The sequence below is a fragment of the Mycetomoellerius zeteki genome, unplaced genomic scaffold, assembly GCF_001594055.1.
Source record: "Mycetomoellerius zeteki isolate Tzet28-1 unplaced genomic scaffold, Tzet1.0 scaffold158, whole genome shotgun sequence".
In the NCBI taxonomy this organism is placed as follows: Eukaryota; Metazoa; Arthropoda; class Insecta; order Hymenoptera; family Formicidae; genus Mycetomoellerius; species Mycetomoellerius zeteki.
The window spans coordinates 154,932-170,666 of NW_017256532.1; the positions used below are offsets into that span (position 1 = coordinate 154,932).

Below are 15,735 nucleotides of genomic sequence, written 5' to 3' on the forward strand. Positions count from 1 at the left end.
AGGAATCTACTTTTTTTCCGAGTTACAGTTATCACGTTACAAAAGTATAGCGAAATCTTACCTCAGGGGAACTGATACTTTATATACTATAACGGAAGCTTACAATTTACAGTAGTATCTGGAGAATGATCATTTCTTCGTAACAGATCGATAACTCGTAACATGACGATCACTCATACGTTCCTAATTGGGAGAAGCGGATTAAGTGAACGATGACCGATTACGATCGCAAACGAGGAGGAGCAGGGTTAACGGTACGTCACGGCGAGGTCCGGTCTTTGCAACGGGACCTGCTGAGTATTCGTTTCGTACTTTTACAGACATAATTTTTGCGGGCGTAACAATAGCGAGAAAATTCAGCATCTATAGCTGGTATACATTCAGTGAACAAACGCTGAACGAACAGTGATTGCGAATGTTTGGACATTCATGTTTGTGTTTGTAAGGGTTGGTTTATAATAGGCCGTAACTGTTAACTTTTTCCGTAATCTGTAGAGTTGACCAATCACAGTCGAATGAGAGGAGAATAATCGACTATGATTGGTCAATTCTTATAGATTACGGAGTTAACAGATTATGGCCTATTACAAATCAACCTTAAGCCGTTTGTTCCCTTTCTTGACGGTACCAAACATCGGCATTTGATTGAGTGTTCGCTGCTTATTTAATAAACGAACTTGTGCTACATTTGCACTTCGAATTCAAGTGTGTAATAATAAGTACTTCCATATACACTATCGTAAAAGTATTTACCCACTCTGTCTTTCCTTAATTAAATTTTCTTAATTAAAGAAAATGAATATATATGTATTTCAATCTTCTTTTATAATCTTTTAGATATTAAACTTAATAATAGATAATATTTGATGATTAAAAATTTTGCATTCTGTATATGTATATGTATTGTATAAACAGAATACAGTAAAATTAGAACAGAATTTAAGGATATAAAAAGGATACGATAAAAATCGTTGTTGGATGGGCAAGTATTTTTAATGTATGTGTGTGATTTAGTTTTCTGCGTAAAAATAACTATATACTTTACATTAAATGTGTCCACGGAAAGAATAGTTTTGCTGAAATATCTAAAAATTTAGTTACAAATTTGAAAATAATTCCGTTGGATTATCAAAGTAATTATACAAGACAACCAAACTTTGGTATAATATCAAAACTTTGCAGCATTGCTTATTATGCTAGAGTTTCCTAATTATTTTGATGATTCAACAAAATTATTTTCAGACTTGTATCTATCTAAATTTTGAGATACTTCGGCAAAATTATTCTTTCCGTAAATTCATTATTATTTGCATTTTTATGGAAAACTAAATCACAAAAATATATGAAGCCATTTATTACACTTGAATTTGTAGTCTAATGAACAACAAGTGAAATTTCGTGTTCGTAAGTATATTATATTGGGATACTAAGACTCGCAATCGCCATAGACGAGCAGGCCCTCATAGCAATCCCCTCGCGTGAATCAGAAGTAGCATACGAGTGCATGTCATTAAGAGCACGGGCACGCGATTCATTGATCGTTTCGTCATACCGTTGATCGACGTCCTTGGAAAGCGAAACAAGTCACATAGTTCGCCTCTCGAAATGCCTCGTATTTTCAGACCGTTGAATTCGTTACGACACAATCTTATGAAGAATCCCCAGAAGGTCAGAGCGTAATACTCACCGATTTTTTATAACAGCGATCAAGCAGTCAAATGAAAGAATCAGCACTAATATGGAAAATTGAGTCCCAGTGAAATAAATTAGTTTTCACATACAATTAATGTAGCTTATAAAGCGGTGAACCAAAGATATCATAAATTGATATTGATAGTTGGTTCTTATATTTAAGACTGTCTTAAATACAGTCTTAAAATGTTGTAAGATGTGTTAGTATCTTAAGATATTACTTAAGATGGACTTGAAATAAAAACTATGAATACCGCCCATATAGACATGAAGCTCAATAATGGATATCTTTTGAGTTATAATGATGTCTCAACAAACTGATTTTATTTATCATTTTGACATAAAAATAACATTAAAGACGTCATTTTATCTTTAAAATCTTAAAATGACGATAAATAACACTTGTTTGCTGGAATATCAAAGATGTTCTGTTGGACAACTTTCGCATTTTTGATACACTGTATAGATAAAAAAATTATCCATTATTGAGCCCTGTGTCTGTGACATCTTTTGTTCATCACATTATTAATTATATTACGTGTGAAAACTAACTCATTTCACCGAGACTTAATTTTCCATATAATTAGTGCAGAGTCCTTTAATTAATTCCGACCAAATCATGTGCTGCGATCTATGTTGCTTTCGTCGTACATTTTTTCTTGTATTATTATTCAGTTCAATATTTATTCACGTTCGTTAATTATGCGAAAAACTGCATGTGTCTCGACACTTTCGTCGAGAAAAGATTAACTCGGAATTAGATGAAGAATACATCATTAAGAGATAATGCGGGCGGATGAAGTGGGACACCCTACATAGATAGATAATAATTATGTACTATGTCGCAAAAATTAAGATGAGAAATTATCATTGGTGGAATAATGATGCGACTCAAGAACACTAAGCAGTTCACGAATAATTATCGCGGAAATAATTATCGAGGTGGGTTCGCTTTCTGATTTAGACCACGATCGTGATTTCGTGTCGCATGATCTCGTTCTCAGAAATCAGTGGTATAATTTCCGAGTCGGTCGTCATCGAAGACGCCGATTTTCCGTGATCTCCGAAGACAATGATAGTCAGCCTGTTTGCGGTTCGCGGAGTATCCCACGGTGAGAATCCCGAGAGCGGGAGGATGTCGACGGTAGGAGAAGGGTCGAGACTGGTAGCGTGATTTTAAAATTGGCTGATGACACAGTTTCCAGTGACTTGAGGTGAGTGAACTCAAAGGTGATCGGGCCGACACCTTCGCGCTGCACCGATACTGCGTGCACCTGGCGATCGACGGAATCCCGTCGCGCGAAGCTCTCTCTTTCTCCCTCGCGAGGTTGCTTGTCGAAATAGATTATTTCGATTATTCCGTACCACCTTTCGCCGTTTCAGATTTATTGAGCAATTTCAAGAAACATGCTTTACAAACAGCGGGATTCTTTTTTTAGAACACACCTTACATATCGGCAGACCTTGTTCTTTTCATCATTCACATTTAATTTCTCCTTGGCAACACCTAATATATTCCGATTGTTAATTATTCCAACATGAGAAATTTGACAAGTCTTGAGAACTCAGACATCACACACTCGCTAAAAGAAATCATTATTTTAAAGTAAATAAAATAAAAGAATTCTAAATGAGCGAAGTATCCGAATGTTAATTATCAACAAGTTTAATGTTGAAATGCTTAAAAAAATTTGGGAATTTAGTTATGACTGGTTGGAAGAAGTCATAATTCTAAAGTAAATAAAAGTTTCCAAGTGAACGAAGTATCCAAGTGTTAATTATTAGGAAATCTAGTGACAGGTTTGAGAAGTTTTTAGGAGCTTAAGCGTCACGACGTGTTGTAAGAAATTATGGTTCTAAAGTAAATAAAATAAACAAATGTTTGAGTGAGCAAAATGTTCAAATGTTAATTATTCTAACATATTCAAACCTAACGTGAGAGATTTAAAAGGTTTTAAAAGCTTAGGCGTCACAAACCGCTGAAAAAAGTTATATGGTTCTAAAGTAAAAAAAAGAAATAAAAATTTTGGGTGAACAAAATGTTCTAAAGTAAATAAAACAAAAGTTTCCAAGTGAGTGAAGTACGGAAGAGAAAAAAATACGAGGAAAGAACGTTTTAAATCACGGATTATACGTTATACTCTGTTGCATTGAAGTACCGTTATCAGTGTTTTGATGCGCTTTACGGGCACAATGCCGATCGCACATGTGCATGCAAATGTCCGGCGATTACGTGTTCGCCCATTAGTAAACCGTTTTTTAATACTTGCACGCTAGCAAATAGCGGACCACGTACATCACCTGTTATCGAGCAAAGTCTGACTTCTTCAAGTATAAGTGTATCTTGACTACTTTATTATTACACTTGTCTGTATAATAAAAGAGAGGCTAACTCGACAAAAAAATTGATCTTAACATATTTGCTTCTTTTATACAATGAAAAAACAAACACGGACAAAAAATTGAAGCAAATCCAACTGAGATTAACTTACAAACAACTATACATTAAAATTACATTAATCTTAACGATGTCAAGTTCCAAGTATACATGCGTTTGAAATTAAAATAGTTTTCTTAATCTGTAATAACAACATATATTTTCGCTAAAGGAACGTACAAGGACCTATTCAAATTTGCAACCTATTAAAATTTCTGTTACAACGTTAATTTTACTTTTTTTAATTTTTCAAGTTCAAAACTGTGAAAAATAAGATTGTGAAACATAAAATTATCCCAAATTATTATTATATAAAAATTAGGAAAAGTCTCTCAGAATCACTAGGACTCATCATATGTTCCAGTTATGAGTTAAAGACAAAAATGTTATTTTACAGTGGCTACATACATTTCAGACTTGATTAACTTTCACATTTCTGACTGATTATTTTACATAATAAACTTAATGTGATTCTCGCCGTTAAACAATGAATTAGTTATAAGAATATTATATCAATTACTTATATTTTTAGTTTGGATATGGTGAAATTGTTCATTTAGTTGTTGATTTGGCTCCTCATTGTTATTTTACATTTTAATTTTAATTAATTTGTAAGACTGTATTCTGTAAGAAGTATTCTGTATGTTTTTTCATTAAATTGTTAAATACTTTTATTTAAACATTTTATTTGCTCGTATCTTGATCGTTTAAATTAAGTTATTATTGCTTTGCCAACTAGAGAGAGTTACTCTCCAACTTATTTTGTTTATATAAATTTTAATTATTTATTTTAATTACATTATTAAAATTTTATTTAAAGAATTTGAAAATAGAATCATTCCAAAAATTGCATTATGTAAGAAATTATATTCCGGAACTATATTCTGAATAAGAAAGTATGATAGTTTTATCTAAGCATGAATCGTCATGTAGTCATCACAGACGGACAGTTTGATACTTAAAGAGGAATTTACGGAAAGCGTGGGCGCGCCGTGATAATCATCGATGAAAGTCAGCGATTCCTCGCAGCTGCACCTCTTGAATTTCACCGAGATGGGCTGAGAATGCGATAAATCTCTTTTCAAGGTCCCCGTTGTGGCCGATGCCACTGCGTAATCGCTGATCACAACTTGCGTGCAACTGCGTGCGCGAGACTTGGAGAAAATTACAAGAAACTGGGGCGTTGCGGAAGTGGATGTTTAGCAGTTAAATAATAGCGCGGAGTCTTGTTTGCGCTCGTGAAACTTTGCGCACGATCGCTTCCTGCGCGCTCCGATAAATGTCCGAGCTACCGAAGCATAATTTTTGAAACGATTCGGACAATAGCGGGATTCTCGAAATAGTTTTTATACATTTGCATGATAATTATGCTCAGCTGAAAAATCTCACACGAAACCTGTCTTGAAACTTAAGAATAGCTTTCTCAAGTGTTACACGACTGGGAATTATGGCATATTCTTCCTTATTATATATTTCTACATAATAAGACTTCACGGTAATTTTTTTTATTATGTACAGTTTGAATATTTATTAAAAAAGCAACGATACACGAAAAAATTTATTAACGATAAAAATAGTTTTGTTGAAGTATCTACAAATTTAGCTAAATACAGACTTGAAAATAATTTTGTTGAGTTATTAAAGTAATGATGTAGGAAATATAAATTGGTTTCTAAAATAAGAAAATGTTTTACAACATTGCTCAATAGGATTACATATTTTTAGATCTAATTAAAGTTTTAGATATTGCAATAAATTTGTTTTTTCCTGGGAAAATAATTAACTTTTTTTTTATTTTAAGTGGACAATTAAACCGAGAATAGCTATGACTGACGTAAATTGCGTTAATAACTTTAAATACCTTCTCCGCCTACTTACAATACATTATTTTTCCCCTCGCGAAAATATACGCGTAAAATTATGACCGGTCATCTGTCCATCGACCGTAGAAAATGAGGCGGTTCCTTCCGGCAGATAAATTAAACTGACATCTCTCAGAAGAGAAGAAGTTCTCGTGAAACTATTCAAGCCACAAATTGCTAGTCTTACTAATTTTACTAAAATGCTCGTTGCATAATTTGATATTTAGTAATTTTACCTTCTTTTAACTTTCAACGTGGCATGACGCTCGAATAAAATTTCGCTACCTCACCCGCCATTTAATAATTCTGTCTTTTTAACTTTCAACGCAGCGTGACTAGTAATACCTTCAGTTATATTTTTTACTTTGATCCAAGCTCTGGAGATCCTATTTAATTGCCTATCGCAAAACATTTAGCGCTTGAACGAGTATGATTGCTGAGATTGCTGAGTGATCAGAGTGACAATTAACAGACCGCGAATGTTCATGCAAATAGGTATATGTTTCGTCAATAAGGAAATTGATAAATAGGACTAACGAGAAGTAAGTCATATTTTAGTATACGTCTATTGCAGATTATATTTTCAATGTCCAATAATTATGAGTCATAATTATTCAGGAAGCTCCTTAGAGAGCTTGGCTGCCGGCTGATAGAGAGGATTCATGACGAGAAAAGAAAAAGGAAATGAACGCCGTTTTGCCAGAGAAAGTATCCAACACGGCTCTAGAATTTCTCGACTTCTCCCTACGCGCGTACGAACGTACACGTATATATGCAATTACAGCCGGTTATTTAGAAAATTTATCGCAATGTACGCAGTATCTTTCTACTCTAACTTTATTAATTTGAAATTGTAAATTTAAATATTTGCACAGGAACAACGATTTTTCTGAAGTATCTAAAAATTTAATTGAATACAGATCTGAAAATAATTTTGCTGGACCATCAAAATAATTACGTATACACTCTAAAAAATAGCGGCGTCTATATAATTCTCATTGTGTTGGTGTTAATATGATATGGATTTAAAATCATGGATTTTAAATACACCATATGATGATATTGATACCAGAGGCTTGAAATCCACACTATGTTGATATTAATATTAATACCAACACAGTGAGAGCTATACAGACATCGCATGGGTATTAAATTCATACCAGAGGTGTTAAATCCACACAGATATTTTTTTGAGGATAGGAATCTTAAATGATAAGCAATGCTGCAAAAAGTTTTATCATTCCAGCAAAAATTTGAGCGTTGTACATAATTATTTTGATGATCCAAAAACTAAAATTAATTTCGAATTTCTATTTAATTAAATTTTTAAATATTTCGGTAAAATCGTTCTTTCCGTATGGACAGGAAATAAACGCGTACGATGTATAGAACGATAATTTATAGCGTGCTATTATATAGATTCGATTAGAAACGATAAAATGTGTAATATATTCATGTTGAAAGTAATAAAAACTTTATATCCTTGTCCAGAATTAATATACGCAAGTAAGGAAAGTATCAATAAATCGAGCATTTTACATTGGCAACGAAAAATTAAGATAAATACTCTGCTGTGTGTTCATGACGATCATGCTCCATGACTTGAATAGAAAGTATGGACGATAATTCTCATCCGTTCGTCCACGCCAGGTAGTTTCAGTTAATTTTATGGTATTCCGCAAGAAAGGGTTTCTCCGTTGGAGACATTGAAGATGACACTGAGCTTACGACATTCAAAACCAGAATATTTCGCCAGGAAGTCACGTTTCCGGGTCAATCATACCTCCTTCGGTTGGATAATGCTCGACGTTAATCGTAAATTCAATGTCATCTTGAGAGGGAACAAAGAAATTATGGGATACCGTTTCGCGACCGGCTACTGTCACCGTCGAATCGTTCTGTCACGGCATAACAACGCGCCGCGACTAGAAATAATTGCTCAATCTTTTTCCCCTCCTCGAGTATTTATCCTCTCCCCTGCCCTGTCAGGTTTCAGTGTCGTCGAAGCAACGAACTGAAAACGTCACCTCGCTTCCTCGTAACCCGGAATCTGGTCTCTGGGCATAATTACGAAACAACAATATGACCGGCATAATGGGACCAACGACGGTAGGAGACCGATTTTGCGCGATGGTAAAATTGCTATTACGTAGGTGATTTGATAATCAGACGTTCCCAGGTTTGTTTAGACGTAATCCATGCTTTCTTCGTGGACCGTTTTGTGATCGTCGGTTGTCACGTAGAATATGAAAATTAACACTCTTTTCGTTTCGTCGACTAGTAATGCCGTCTCGCTACTCCGCAATTTTTCTTCTCGCTGAGGCATATATCTAAAGACGCTTTTTATGAACTCTCGAAACTTGGGTAATACTTTATTAGAACTTAGTACGGTTTTAATATATAGAGGTAACGTAGAAAGAAAGAAATAAAAAAAATTTTATTCTTTCTGTAACATTTCGATGCCAAACGTGAAGATTCGCTTTTTTATTATCTCACCATTCATGAAATAAAATTCATTGTGAAAAATAAAATAATTAAACAATAGTATATGTTAATCTACCACTATATGAATAAATCAAATAGGTAAGGAGAGAAAATCAATACTATTGAGACTAAATTTTGTTGCCTAATAATATTTTTATATCGCTTCCTTACTTTAAAAGTGACACAATTAAAAAAACGTAATTTTCACGTTATTATTTTACATGAATAAGTTAAGTAAACATTACTATTCTCTATCAATAATCAAATATGAACTAACTCAACTAAATAAGAAATCGTCAAAATCATTACAATTCAAAAAGGATAATTAAAAAAAATCGTCATAGTCAGTTAGAAAGGAATGATTTTTTAAGAATTTTGAAATAGAAATGACAAAAAGGACATAATCATATTAAAAATATATATCTTTTGCCGATATTATTTGATTAGACAATAATTATCTGTCAAAAAAATTTTTTTTCTCCTTTCTTGGCAAATTTATTTTTTTAGTCGTGAAGTAAGAAGACAATATGTAAATTCTAAATAATACATTTTTGAGTTACATAAAGTGCGCTTACTGTTGGAGTTGAAATGCAGTTATAACTCAAGTTGAAATAATAATATCAATTACACTAATTGTCGATTTGATAATAATACTACTAGTTACTTAAACCATTGATAAAGAACTTAAAACAAAAATAAAATTAAAAATAAAATAATTAAATTAAATTAAATTTTCCACATGAATCTTCCACATCTTTATTCTTACATAACAACTTGCGCAAACTTACTGTTGCACAAAATTTTTCTAGCGCATGCACGTCGTGCTACTTTGAAATGCATTACATACGTCGCGCCAACAAGTTTGCGCAATAGTCTTTGTTAAGTATGGGCCACTTTGCTCCTTTCACTCTTAAACCACGGGGGCACCGAAGGGTTAATGACATCAATGATGACTCTCAAAGATTAAAACTTATATCTTTAAACACGATGAAACCGGCTTAACCGCCGTTGAAAACCCGACGTTCACCGGCAGGTCTTTTTCCACTTCAACCGTTTCACAAGACCTCGTGGGTGGATTTAAAGTGGAACGGTGACCCAAATTTGATGGAGATTGGTTAAAATATCATCAAAAGGGAACAAAAAGAAGGTACGATGTAACCATTAATCTTGATATTGCGCGTAACACGAATGCGTTTGAGATATATTATTGTTTTATAAAATATTTTCTCATTCTCGTTTTATAAAATATTTTATCATTTGACAGTGTGAGAATTTAAATTTGCAAAATTTTTTATACCGCAAAATTGATTCTGCTAGTGAAGATTTGACAGCCAATTTTTTATTTTGTCACTCGAAAGTCACTTCGATTTACTTATTCACTGTAAGATCAATGACCTTGTGACCCAGTTGGAAATAAATGCTTTTGGAAAACTTTCTCTTTCGATCCTATCGGGGAGTTCTTATTTTTTATACACATTTGTATATGATGGTATGTAAATTCATGGTTAATGAAGATTCGTTCTTTTATTTGTCAAGACTAGATCACATAATTAATTACAACAGCGCTAATCTAAAAATCACGCTGTTTAGCATTCCACATAAATGTATTTGTGTTAATAATATAGCGGTATTCATCTCGAATAGTATTTATATTGGTTGATGTATGTGATTGAACGTAGAGATATTTTTCGTTCAAGATATTATCTTAACCGATGTACTGATTGGTGATCATCTATCGGGTAGAAATGACTCGACCTAATTGAAAATAAACGATGCTCTCCGAGTCCAAGAGATACGATCTCTCGTGCGTGCCGCGTTTGTCTCTATGTTCCTCTCTTGCATTGCAGAGAGAAATTAATTGCTTGGAGAAAGGTGATACTGAGCCATGCATTCTGTAAAAAAAAGGGTTAAATCCATGATGACTCGCGAAATAGCTCGCATGTTGATGATTCATAGAGGAATTCGATCTTAAAATATCATTTATGAATCAACTATTGATCAATGAATCGATATGCAAAAGATCAATATTCATTTCTTCTAGAAACATAAATTTAATGTTTAGTGAAACCTATGATTTAAGGATGTATCAGTCGTATAGACTTTGCAAAAAATAACTGGAGTTGGAAATTTAGACTTTCCTTATAAAAATATTTTTATATAAATATTATAACATTTATATATATAGTAATATATATAAAATATATATTTAATATTATAGAAATAATATAACAAGGTTTACGTTTAATAAATATTTATGTTTAATGATACAATTTTATAGTTTAAATGAAAATTTTTATCTTAATTATTTTATTGATTAATTATTTTAATTATCTCTTAAAATACATCATGTAATATGGTTCAATCAATATAAATTAATAATAAAAGTGTTGAGAAGGGCTATGCACCATAAGAAAATAATATTTAAATAAAGAATAATATAATTAATAAGAACTAAACAAAAAATAATACAAACGGCGTTTCGAGCCCGATCGATTTATTCTCAATATTAAACATACACAAAGGTATATACATATTTAAAATACATATTTAATTATCTTAATTATTTTTTGTTTAATATTAATTATTTTTTAAAAACACGTCTACTTTTTATTAAAATAATTTTTAGTCTCTGGTTTTAAATCGCTATAAACTTTGGTATTACTTTCATATGCAATTTAGAAAGTCTGTGATTCTTTCATATTTTTTAAATTTTATTTAAAAAAATACGTGTAATATATTCTTAGTGTTATTCGAATACACGCTTTGAATAAATCACATGAGGCAAAATAATCTCAAGAGAATAATTAAAGAATAATAGTAGAGAGAGAGTGTTGTTAATTAAAATCCATGTCTTGCGGTAATTTCAGTCTTTTTAATATAATTGAAATGTCATGTATTGCAACTATAACGAGGATCTGGCTTTCTTCGTGTCGTTGGAAGCTTGAGGCCGTTAAAAATATGTACTTCCTGCTCTTTCCGCTATCTTCATTGTGCCTTTGCGAACGTAAACGACTACACAGTTATTTTGAATAAAATTTTATTTTGCTGGATTGTGTATAACCGATGAAAGTAATTGGCCGCAGTTTCACGGCCGTATGAACAAAATGCTTTCACGAAGACCGCAAAATATCTTACGTTTTCTGTTATTTCCTCAATCAAAAACGGACAATTCATTTAAAAGTCGCAACGAAGAATTATGGTACTTGAATTTTCAGTTCACGCCACACGATGAATGAAAAGATTAGACAAACTTTCACGTTGAGCAATAGAAATCCAAATTTTTTACTAAACTCCGAGGAAATATTTGCAAACCTCTCGAATACGATTCATTGTTAAATCTCACTAAAATTGCATATTACATTTGACTGCATAATTACTATTACGCTTTCTAGAATAATTCTACGTAGTTATTGAGTTACGAATAACATAGCATTTATTATTGCGCGAACCGATAACCACATGGAAAGAACGGTTTTGCAACAATATTAAAAAATTTAGTTACACAGAGACCTGAAAATAATTTTTTTAAATTATCAAAATAAATATGTAACCCAAGATGGTTGCTAGAATTAAAACTTTTTGCATAGAGAAAAGAGTCTGGTAACGATTATCAAATGTTAAATAAAATAATTCCAATCAAATGTTCGATTAATCTAATAAAAAATAATTTTACTTTTCTAAATAATTATAATAAATGTTACACCAAACGGTTGGTTATATTATGTTTGATAATGTTTACTAAATGTTTCGAAAATTAAAATTATTTTTAATTATATTAACCGAATGTATATTAATGAAAATTATTTCATTTGACATTTGATGGGTATTATCAGACTCTTTTTTCAGTGCAGCATTGCTCATTAGCATTCTACATAATTATTTGATAGTCCAACAAAATAATTTATGGATCTAGTTAAATTTTTAGATAAATCATTCTTCAGCAAATTCATTCTTTTCGTTCAGGTTACTATTATAGTAAATCAATTTCCGAATCGATTCGAGATTTCAAGTCAGTTTCAGAATAAATGGAAAGGTGCAATCTCTCGCCGCGGCGAAAACGGAAATTTAGTCGCACGTTCGTGTGGATGTCGCGTCGTTACGCGAGACTATCCGAGATCATTGCATTAATCTCTAATATCTCTCACGTGTATGCATATAATATTGGTACAACGTCGCTTTCACTGCTATTGGCGTAACCTTTCCGAACGTTTCTTGCAACAACGCGTCCGTGAAATTTGCACCTATGTCATTATGCATATATGAAATCTCTCTCCCGCAAATTTTTTCATTGACCCTAAAGAGCACAAGTGATTTTACACGGCAAATGCAACACGAAGAAAAGCTATTTAAGAGAAGCACTCTGTAACATTTTATGTTTACCTTTTTTAGCTTTCGTCTTTTTAGTATTCAATTTCTTTAATGTCTCTTTATACTTGTTTCCACCAATTAATGTAAGATTAACTTTAACTTATTGTGTTTATCTTTTTCTAATTTTTAAAATGACAGAAAAGATAAACAGTAAATTAAACCGAGATTAAAGTTAGTCTTACATTAATGAAACTGGATATAAGAAAAAAAAACATGTGTGTTATAATACTTTACACTGAAAAAAATTTCTGGTTGAAAATGGACGAATCAGAATTTTCTGATTAAATTTATTAGAATTCTAGATAACAGGAATTTGAGATAACAGGAATTCTGGTTGATACAATATTTCTGGTAAAATCTACTAGAATTCTCATTTTTACCAGAATAATTACATCAATCAGAATTCTAATTATCTCAACTAGAATTCTAATAGATTTAACCAGAAAATTCTGATTCGTCCATTTTCCACCAGAATTACTATTTAATCCAACCAGACCATTTTTCTCAGTGTATGTTCATCTTTCTAAGAGTCTGCGCACAATATTAGGAACAGGAATAAATATTAAAATTTCAACTTATCAGATACCAGTTACACTAGAATACACGGTTTCTGATAGATTGAAAGCTCAATATTTCCTATTCCTAATATTTCCTCCATTGTGCGCAGGGCTTTAGATTTTCATTTTTCTTATATTCAATATTTTCTTTTTTTCTTTTGGCCTTCATATATTAAATTACGTAACTTGTAATAATTTATTTTCTTTTTAACCGAGCTTCTCGGTGCGTTCGAACATTTACTTCCTGATATGATAAGAAAATTATTCTTAAAATTATAGATATTAAGACAAGAACGTATAATTGCGTGGTAATATTCCTGAAAAATTATGTTAATTGCAACTATTATGATACTTGAACGTACATTGAAAATTGTCAAGAAGTATTGCGAAATGTATTCCCGACGTGTACATAAATTCGAAACTCCATATTGAAATGCAAATTCTTATACGCAAATACATTTGAACGCTTCATTTCCTAGGACCTCTTTCGGGCGAAGTGCCCAAGTGAAAACAGACGACGTGGTCAGTCCGATGTCTGGAAAATACGCTTAAAAAACACGTCGCTGCTGACCTCAACGTACCGGTTTGGCATGATTAAATAATCATGTCTCGTTAACCGATTTGTTGCAACTAGAGAGATACTGTATGCCATGAATACATTATCTGAGAAACAATGGTGAGAAACAACAGCAAGGATCTATCAAAGTCTGATATATTTATAACTCTCAGACGAGTAACTGTCTTTCTCTCAAATTAAACAATTACATTATGTAAGCTATTATATCTTTAGCAATTAATGACAAGAAAGTTAAAGGAAAGAGGAAAAAGGAGAATAGTAAAATAAATGGTGCATTTATTTAAAATTAATTAATTGCAGCGACAGCCAACAGACATTAACTATCAGACTTATCGAAACTTTTAACGAAGTATCGGTAATACCCCTGTGACACACATATTTAGGATTAACGTCGGTATTTTTAATTTCTACGAAATAAATTCGGGTTACGAATATATGCATATTTAAAAGACGTGTCATTTAGATGTCCGTGTCGCAAAAAAGAGATATTTAAAAGACATTATATAGATTGACCGTTTAAAATAAATATATCAATGAAAACATTTTTAAAAATGATATTCATTAAATCTATCCATTGAATGAAAATTCATTTATTATGTATTTTTTAATTGTATGTATTATTGCAACTTGCTTTGTGAACTTAGTTAAACTTTAATTTTAATATTTTAATAACATTAATCCTTTCACATGTTAAATTGACCCTAAAAATGTTGAGGATCTGTATCTCTAATTAGTATAATAATCACTCTTTTATACGCAACAATTTCACACTTCTTTTTTCCAAAAATAACCTCCTTCGTTTCTTAAAATATGTAAATACCTTTTTTGGAATGCAAATCATTGTATTATCTTTTTCTAAAAATATGTGTGTGTAGCTATAAACTTTTATAAAAAAAAAATTAAAATTAAAATAGTTATAATTTTTTAAATAAAAAAGTTCACACTTTATCTTCGCAATTTTTTTTTAATATGTTAAAATTAAAATCTTTATGAAGAGCTGCTGTATTTATATATTCTACAATGTTTAAAGTTCAGTAATTTTTTTCCTTCTATTTGAAAGAACGAAAATGAATACAATAACCCGTTACTGGGTCGTTTTGACTCCGGTGTGATTATTACGGAATTTTCAAGAGAAATGACGACACAAAAAGGATTAAAATTAATTTAATTTTATTATTATATATAGTTACTCTGTTATTTATTTGGGTTAAATGAAGGGCCCACAAGAACCAAATAAGCCTATTTTTTTATCTGAGTTATAAAGTCAAATCGTTCTCTATCAGTAACGTTAAATCGTGAATTTTGTTTTGGCAAAATTCAAATGGGGGAAACGGAAAATATAAGACTTTATCATTTGTAAAGGGATGTTTGTATTAAGAACCATTTATAAAATTTTATAAATAAAAAGTGAAAAAGTTATTTTGTTCTATACTACTTAACAAATATTTTCTTCTCCACCTTTATCATTATTAATATTATAAAAAAGGTAAATATAAATATAAAGTATTATAAGATAAATAGACAATACAAAATTATTGCAAAACCAAACAAGTCTAAAAGTTTTTATTTTTTTAATGAGTTCTTAAAATATTAATTAAAATCTAAAACTTAATTATTTTCATTTCTGTTACTTGTTAATAATAAAAATTACATATTTATACAATAAACGTTCAAAAATGAGAAGTTTTGTTTCCTGAAAATTTAACTTTTTAGATTCGTTTGGTTTCTATGAAAAACTTCTTTATTAAAATATTGCTT

At 31.4% G+C, this 15,735-nt stretch overlaps 1 protein-coding gene across 2 annotated transcripts in view; it reads right to left on the reverse strand.

Moving 5' to 3' along the window:
* LOC108721043 (uncharacterized) overlaps positions 1–15,735 on the reverse strand; it is a 30,263-nt gene that overhangs the window by 13,567 nt on the left and 961 nt on the right. The gene's annotated exons all lie outside the window — the stretch shown is intronic.